Genomic DNA, 9,377 nt, shown 5'->3' on the forward strand with positions numbered 1-9,377 from the left:
CAAAAGCCTAGTTTCAGTGCCAATTTCGGCCAAACATAGTGAAGAGTACAGTGGTTTCACTTTATTCGTTCTTACAACAACAAAATTCATCCCGTGCTTTTTTATTATTTTCTGAACTGTAAACGTAAAGAACACACAGATCTTTGTATGGATAAGGAATTATGGTATCGTAGAAGTATTGTTCTTAAACGTCCGGTAGTATTAGTTTCGTATGGTAGTCACTCCTCCATGTGTGTCTTATCAAAAAACGTCTTAAACGTCCGGTGATAAGTATTAATGCTTGACGACCATTAAGAGTTAACTTATAAGGCATGTGAAATGGCAGCCAACGATACGGCCAGGCGTTTGATAAAAATACTTCAATGATATGAGATATGTGTATTCTATGTATGTTTACATTTTGGAAAATAATAAAAAGAACGTCGGGGATGCAATTTGTTGCTGTAGGAAGCAACTGACTAGTGCGTTTTTTAACTGACACGAAAACTAGACTTTTGCCGTTTTTTAAGACAGCCGAATCCATGACAACCCGTGCAAGAGTTTATGAACAGATTTGTAGTTTAGGGACACCCGAAGCGCTAATATGCGGATCGCAGGCTCATTTTTGGTTAGGATTAAAGGGTTAGGGTTTGGGTCAGCGTCCAAGGTGTCCGCTAAGTTGCAGTAGTCCCTAGTTTATAATAGATTTAAATTCTTTATTTGGATTAAAAGCACTTAAAAGAAAACGAGAAACAAACACAGAATTACCGTAAATAGTATACCCATATAGTACAAAAGCCATGTAGTCATATAGTTACATTCACGTGACTACTAAGACCACAATGCGTCATGACGTCAATGACGTCATTACGTCTATATGAACACAGGGAGACCATCTAAGAAACAAAGTCGCGGATCTTGACGAGAAGTGAGTCGTTAAAAGAAACGTTAAAGGTGCTCATTTCATTTCTTATTTTCGTAAATACATGTTTTCAAGATGTGAAAAAATCTGGCAAAAAGGTTAGTAGAATTAAATGTAGAGACTTCTATTAAGACTGTGTTTTTAAGAACATTTGAAGAATAAGGTGATAAACAATCTCAATTAATATATGCCAAAGAGCAAATGGCAACTTTATATATATCAATTTATTTATCCTATATATTACTTACGAGTCCGCGGATGGGTATCCCGAAGGTGCGAGTTCAAATCTCGTCCAAGTCCCATGTTTTTCATGTGCATATTAAAAACCGTGTTAGGATTAATATATTAGATATACTCTAGGTAAAAGCACTTTCCGGCATATCTCATGTAGCAAATGATTAATACTTAAATCATATCTCACGATGGGTTTTTCGGGTCACTTGGGTTGAGGCATTTGGTGTATGTCCCACCATCCATTATTTGCTAGAAGAAAAGTGTTTAATTTTCCTGGTAGCATTTTAATAACCAGATTTGAATATAGATGCAATTTATATTTGTGCGATTTTCGGGGTTTTTTTGTGATTGTGAACTAACTGACTACATGATCCTTATCAAGTTAAATAAGATTCAATATTATCTATTAAATCCTTTTCCTAAATTGCACAAATTGAAATTCTCTATGTCATTTTTATACATAGTCGGACGAGTCTAGCGATTAGCAGTGCTGAAACACGTTTTAATAATTACCCTTTGTGTAAATGATTTGAAAAATAAATTTTATTGTATTGCAGGCATTTTATTACATGGCGCGCTTTGATTGGCTCAGAAACATTTTGCCGGTCCGTTATTTTCCCGTAATCGACCACGGTCCAAAACGCGTAATTTTACAGTAAAATGTACACTTGCAGCAAAAAAAACAAAAAACCACAAACAAATGTGAGTCGAAGGAAAAACACTCGGACAACAGTTTAACTATCCAGAAAATACAATTTGAAACGATTTCTTTTCTACTGAAAAAAAATTAGTAAAGTGAAAGGCAGCCCGTACAAAGCAGCAAAGACAAGAAAGAAAGCAAGTTTCGTTTCAGGTCAAATAATGCCAAGTAGTAAACTTTTTAATAATCTCGGTTTCGCGGTGTTTACGGTCTTTCTCTGTCTTTTTGTACAAACCTTGGTCTGATATTTCTCCGTAAAGACTTCGAGCTCGGTTATTAAGGACTTATTAATCTCACACAACGCATGTTTAAAACAGCAATTTAGAGGCCTATCAGGTGTCTAAAATAGTCCTGAGAAGGACTGGACACACAATACAATGTAGATGGACATGTGTACAGGACATGTGTACAGGAAATGTGTATTGTCATTGTGAATTATTGTGAAGTGAAATATTTTTGTTGTGATGTGTGATATAGGTGTGATGTTTTTAGTTGTAATGTGTGGGTGTCAATTGTGTATTGTCATTGTGAATTAGTGTGAAGTTTAATGTTTTTAGTTGATCGCTTGTTTGTATTGTGAATAAGTCGTTTCTAAGGTGCCGGTAATTGCTGTGATCTGTTCAGGGGGGGTTTGTTCCAAGTTGGTATACCAACTTTCTAATGTAAGCCGTTGTCTATAGTCAGTACTCTAAGTAATGCATTTTGCCGAGTCCAAGTCTATGTTGTGCTTTGTGACTCGGTGATGTTCGGCAATGTGATTAGTTTTGTCTTGTTTCTTAGTAGCTCGTTTGTGTTCAGTAAGTCTTATGTTTAAGTTCCTGCCAGTTTCCCCGACATAGGAGGCGTGGCAGTCGGAGAAGTTTATTTTGTAAACTGCACCTTGTCGTTCGTTGGCTTGTTCTTTGTCCTTTATGTTCGTTAGTACTTGTCGTAACGTTGTGATTGGTTTATGTGCGACACGGGTTTGTAAGTGAACCCAACGAAACGAACAACTCAGTGACAACAGCAGCGATACCTTACATCAAAAGTACGTCTGAGACTATCTCACGTATCTTACGACCATACAACATACGCTACGGAGTTATACGAAATTGATACGAGATACCGCCGACCACTCGCCGATAACCAATTGTGCTGCGCCTCCTTGTGATGGGCGATACCGATAGTAACGATTCGATACGATACGGATTACTTTTATCTAAAAAGCCGGGTTCACAGCTACCGGGGTTCTACCTGCGAGCACACTGGCGATTTCTTTGGCGATGGTCTAAGGTAGTTGTAAACGCGTCACCGCAGGTAAGTACAGTCACCACAGCCTTACCGCAGGTACTGCCGCCAATATACGGGCAAACTTGAAGAAAGGCACGTCGGCTGCCCTTCCAACTACCTGCGATGAAATTTTTTTGCTGTGAACATTGTTCGGCGGTAATTGCAAGTTGAAATGTAGCGCGCAATCCATATATTTCCTACATCTCAATATTTAAAATGGCATGAGAACGAGTGAGAAAAATAGAAAAAACGATAGCATGTAAGGAGGTTAATATTGACATTTTAAGAGCGAAATTAAAAGATATTACAATCTGAATCGACTCGAAAATGTTATTATTGTGGCGGTCCACACCCACATTAAGGCGTTTGCCCGGCGAAAGGAAAAACCTGCCACAAATGCGGTAAACAAACCACTTTTTGAGCGTGTGTCACAGTAAGCCCAAACGAGATAATTCAACACAAGATCAAAGTAAAGAACACGTTAATACTTCCAGCAAACGACCCTTAAATGTGACAGGAGAATGAATCACATTCTTAAAAAACATGAAGAGGTTTTTCGTGGTTTGGGTTAAGCTGACAGGACAACAGATAAAATTAAACATCAATGAATCACACGCACCTAACGCTCAGCCACAAAGGCGTATTCCCTTCCATGTACGTGAGAAAGTCTCAGTTGAATTTAAACAGTTAGAACGTAGTGACATCATCGAGCGAGTACCAGAAACCCAAGCGACTCCATGGATTTCACCTATTGTCGTTGTACCTAAAAAGGATGGAGGAGTACGTCTCTGTGTAGACATGAGACAAGTAAATTCAGCAATTTACAGAGTCAGACACCCAATACCAACAGTGGATGACATCCGACTTGAATTAAATGGTGCAAAATGGTTTTCGAAATTGGATCTCTCTCAGGCATATCACCAATTGGAGTTAGAAGAAAATAGTCGCTATATTACGACTTTCATTACACATAAGGGATTATTTAGATACAAAACGCTTAAATTATGAAACAAACGCAGCGGCTGAGATTTTTCAGTTCACACTACAGGAACAACTACGTGGTTTACCAGGCGTTAAAATATCGCCGATGATATCATTGTAGTATATGGCAGAATAAGAGAACACGATGAGAATCTTGACAAATGTTTGCAACGGATTTATGACAAAGGATTGCGACTTAATCAATCAAAATGTACTTTTCTAAATAAAAGCTTGGAATTTTTCGGACAATTTTTTACCGAAGAGGGAACACGACCATCTATTACTTCATGTACACCATGTTGATGAATTTTATATATGTAAGTTATTATTTCCCAAACCAACAATGTTTTACTGATATTCTTTAGGCAGGGACTGATAATTTTGAAGCAACAACTTTGCACGTGGTCGAATAAGCCAAGTAAGTCAGTCCCCCTGTGGCGGACCTTAGGTAGCTCCTATGTCGGGAAATTCTTAGTGCTACCCCTGCATTCACTGAGAATAGAAGCATGACGTATAGCACTTATAGATGCTCCTATAAAAACAAACGTTCTGAAAAGAAATATTTACTTTTATCCCTGAAGATGACTTAGGCGTAATCGCCGAAAGTCAAAACGTAAAATGATTGAATGTTTTGTTTACTTTGACTTTGACTTTGCGTCTACTTTCTAAAAAGTATTAATTGTTTATGTAGTTTATACTGAGTAAACATAGAGAAAAGTATAACATATCACTGTCACTATCACTGCAGTTATTGTTTCTTTGCAAATTTTATTATTAAAGGTAAATTTTCTTGATGATTTTTAACTAGCATCAAAAATGTGCTTTGTCATACCTGTTACATGCCAGTAGTTTAAGAATGGCAACAAACGCATGCGCAACAGTTTAAAGTCACGTATAATAGTACGTATTACTTTTTTTTGACCTTTTGGATCACTGATCACTGTATAAACTTACATCGTAAGATAAACTGATATGGAAGGAAAGCAAAGAAAAGTCGTACTCGTTATCGTACCGCACATTTTTCTGATATTGAATTATCTAAGTTGATAGTCTTATCGATAAATATTATGTTTATGTCAATATTGCACTAGTCTAGCACCTGATTTTCACCTGATTTTTACCTGTTTTTTGTTTCAATTTGCAAATGGGGGTGTTACACACCCCTACCTCTCGGTAGCGACGTTCCTGCTTCCTTTGGTCTGCAAAAGACGGGGGGAAATTGGGCATGCATATAGATACAAATAATCATATTAATACACTTGAACTGAAAGCAGCATTGCTGGCATTAAAGTCTTTCGAGTCTCATGTAAAAAGACAAAAACATGTCAAAATAATGATTGATAACAGTGCAGCGGTGTATATGATTAACAACATTTGGGCTAAAGCCACACTGAGATTGGAAATTGCATTGTTGTGAAAATCTAGGAATTTTGCATCACAGTAAATATTTTTGCTGACAGCAGCACGTTTGCCTGGAGTTTTGAATGTAGTAGCTGATCATGAATCTCGTCGCACATATCGAGATTCAGAGTGGATGTTAGGAACCACGCATAGAACGTGTGTTTGTGAAGCCTCCGTTAATAGTTCTACCGTACAAAAGGAATTTGACACCCCCAGCAATGCCATACAAGGTCCATCCCTTGTAGTCCATCCCTTGTATCGCAAGTTAGAGCTCAAAATATGTCATGTGTCAAGACGAAAATAGAATCCTTATGATCGTCAAATTCAGCTGTGAGTACTATTATGGCGTCATGAAGAAAAGGCACTCAGACAAACTACCAAACCAACCTAACAAAATGGTTAATTCTTTTACCACAAACAACTTCAGGATAGTTCATTTAATTTTGTATCTTCTATTCTAAATACTATAAAATAAGAGTCAATTGCTCTAAAAGTTTTGCTTTTTGAGAAAGTGTTCGCAACTTCTCTTATGTAATAAATGTTGTCGTTTTTTGCTTCTTTCAGCTTTGAAATCTCGTATTAATTCCGTACAACTCCGTAACGACCGTAGGCTGATGACGTAGAAGAATTTAAAAATTCAACGAGACTTACCTTTAAAGGTGAAGTTGGATTTGGATTCTACAAGTCATCAGCCAGGGAGTGGAGGAGTTGCACACCCTCCTTTGATTAAACATAGCAAATATGATATTTAGTTTTAGGTATTGTATAATGAAATTTATCTCACCTCCCACAGCTCCGTCACTCTTTACCGTTATATAAGTCTTTCGTATGAGCTCCGAGCGTGAGTCAACGTATAAAAGATCAAGTGCGTAAGTTTAAATTATGTGTTTAAGTGAAACTAGGATAGGCTATTTCCTTTAATGTCAATATATTATTCTTGAGAAAATATTATACGTACGTTATGTACGTCACTACAATTCCATGCATGGAGCAAAAATTCAAGCTACGAAATTTGTCTGTCGACGAGTGGTCGGCGCTATTTCGTATGAATTCCGTGCAACTCTTGTACTCCCTGGTTGATGACTTGTAGAATCCAAATCCAACTTCACATTTAAAGGTAAGTCTCGTTGAATTTTTAAATTAAATTGTAGCTATAGTTACTGATGAATCATTGAAGGAGGAATTATTGATGATAATGATGAAGGTATAGACTCATGTGAATGGGATGAGTTTATAATTTATAAAACCATCACAACCTCGACGGATCTGCACTAGAACAGTTGCATCATCACCATCATTGGGAATATAATTGTAATCAGCTGTACATCAGTGATGGCAATGATTATTGCATTCCTCGTGTTTGATGATTAGAGTCTAAAAACCTTCGTCGAGGTCTTTCCAATGGGCTAATTATTTCTGTAGCGTTGTTATTAATAAATACCACTGTGATAAGGTTAGCACTATTTTCCACCAGCAAACCGCCCTTTACTCTGAAATATAATATTTTACACAATATAATATTTTACACAATCTAATATTTTACACAATATAATATTTTATATAATATTTTACACAATCGTCGAAAAACGACATATTTTCCAGCATGGATTATAAGTTTATAACTTAAGGTGGTTGCATGAAAATTTATACTGCAACATTTATCTGTAAATATTTTCATATGTTGATATTAAAAACTGTATTATAAAAATATAAAATTACTCGCCATCTCAAAACGACCTAGCACCAGTGCATGCATGGTTTCCTTTTAGCTTTTGGTTCTTTCCCATTAGCCGCCATCTTTAATTTATTTCCGATTGTGTAAAGTAAAGGGCGGTTTGCTGGGTGGAAAATAGTGCTAACCCTGTGATAAGGGATAACCCATTTCTTTTTCCCCTATCTGTGTATAACCGCTGACTCAAGTCATTTTCACATTCATATCAGTGCTCTCACTTTTAAGGAATTATCCTTAAAAATAGAATATTCTAAAGGTTTTACCTTTAAATTACTTAATAATATTTAATTTTTATTTACAAATACAACGTTGAAAAACTTGAAAACAGCAAAAAAGGAGGAAAAACCATGAAAAAACTCTTTTTGAGCCCATGCGACACGCCTTGTAGTAATTTTTACAAATTTAAGGAATTTAATGGAAACTTGAGGAATTTTTAGCACTTTCTAAGGAACTAGGAAATTTGATTGTGAGAGCACTGATTCTGAGAGCACGCAATATGGCTGAATTCATATGTTTTTTGCAAGACTGCAACTGCAACGTCTTGTCTTGATTATTTTGCAAAATATCCTGGAGGTGTAACCCCAGTACCTTGGGAAAAGGTTTGTTTTATAATTGAACATTCTAACTGTATTTGAAATACACATGTAACTCTTAAATTGTATTATTTGTGACTCTCACTTTGTATACAAAACAAGATAAAACAAACTCCAAAAATTGACTTTCGACATTCTTTCGTATCATTTTTCTGATTATTCGGAATTTTTGTACATTCTTAAGTCTGCTTGTACTGATTAGTGTATCTTTGAATTAAATCAATTAAATGAAGGTATGATCTTCGCACTTTTGCTGGACAATTTAAGCAATTGTCTCATAAACCTGAAAAATTCAGGTGACTCAACGGGATTCGATGAATTTTTCAGGTTTATGAGACCATTGCTTAAATTGTCCAGCAAAAGTGCGAAGATCATATCTTCATTTAATTTCAAACACCGCACTGCATATAACATTCTTTCATTTGAATTAAATCCTCATCAAAGTTTTTCCATTTAACATAAAAACAACAGAGCCACCGCTCTCAGGTTCTCTTTTAAATTCCATTATTTCAGTAAAGTACTGACAGTATCTTTTTTGATCAGTTTACAGTTACAAAATGAATCCAGCATGAGCATGGTGGTTACAGTGATTTAGTTTCCATATATATATTACCTACTGCTTTGATCTCGTAGCAATGATACTTATGCATAGATGACTTACCTTGTTTACATTTTGCTGGCAGGTAGATTTGGTCAAGTGATTTAGGACAACACTAGCAACAATGGTTGACCTCTCTTGGGATCAATCTGCCTGCCAGCAAAACGTAAACAAGGCAAGTCATCTATTGTATTTGTGGTCAGAAGAATGGCTTGTCTTTATCGTAAAGTGTCATCAAATGGACCATCAAGTGCTGTACTGTAACATTAGAAAAGCGACATGTTGATGCAGTTCTAGCTTTTCAAATATTTCTTATAGAATTGAAACTTCCACAAAATAATGGGATACTACCATTACTCTTAAATGTTTTGAAGTTTTTACCTTCAATAAAATTTAACAAAGCTAGTGAATTGAGAAGAATTTCTAAAGGCTGTCTTGTTGAAAAATTCTCCTATCATTTTGTGTTGCTTTTCATTATATATGTATTCATTGCTAATTCATAGTTACCAACATAGATGATGATATTTCATAGTTACCAATGTAGATGATGATATTTCATAGTTACCAATGTAGATGATGATATTTCATAGTTACCAACATAGATGATGATATTTCATAGTTACCAACGTAGATGATGATATTTCATAGTTACCAATGTAGATGATGATATTTCATAGTTATCAACATAGATGATGATGTTTCATAGTTACCAACGTAGATGATGATATTTCATGGTTACCAATGTAGATGATGATATTTCATAGTTACCAATGTAGATGATGATATTTCATAGTTACCAATGTAGATGATGATATTTCATAGTTACCAATGTAGATGAGGATATTTCATAGTTACCAATGTAGATGAGGATATTTCATAGTTACCAATGTAGATGATGATATTTCATAGTTACCAACGTAGATGATGATATTTCATAGTTACCATAGTAGATGATGATATTTCATAGT

General features: G+C 35.7%; 2 long non-coding RNA genes across 2 annotated transcripts; one reads left to right on the forward strand and one right to left on the reverse strand.

Annotated features, from left to right (window-relative positions):
* Nucleotides 1-48: 48 nt before the first annotated feature.
* Nucleotides 49-4,219, reverse strand: LOC124438087. The gene is made up of 3 exons (XR_006945972.1): nt 4,146-4,219; nt 3,718-3,723; nt 49-59 (listed from the first exon to the last, which is right to left on the reverse strand). It is a non-coding gene; the product is annotated as an uncharacterized LOC124438087 (long non-coding RNA).
* Nucleotides 4,220-7,701: 3,482 nt separating this feature from the next.
* On the forward strand, nt 7,702-8,814 carry LOC124442626. Its single transcript, XR_006947305.1, has 2 exons — nt 7,702-7,817; nt 8,495-8,814. It is a non-coding gene; the product is annotated as an uncharacterized LOC124442626 (long non-coding RNA).
* The last annotated feature ends 563 nt before the right edge of the window (nt 8,815-9,377 follow it).

The sequence above is a fragment of the Xenia sp. Carnegie-2017 genome, unplaced genomic scaffold, assembly GCF_021976095.1.
Source record: "Xenia sp. Carnegie-2017 unplaced genomic scaffold, XeniaSp_v1 HiC_scaffold_1, whole genome shotgun sequence".
Lineage (NCBI taxonomy): Eukaryota > Metazoa > Cnidaria > Anthozoa > Malacalcyonacea > Xeniidae > Xenia > Xenia sp. Carnegie-2017.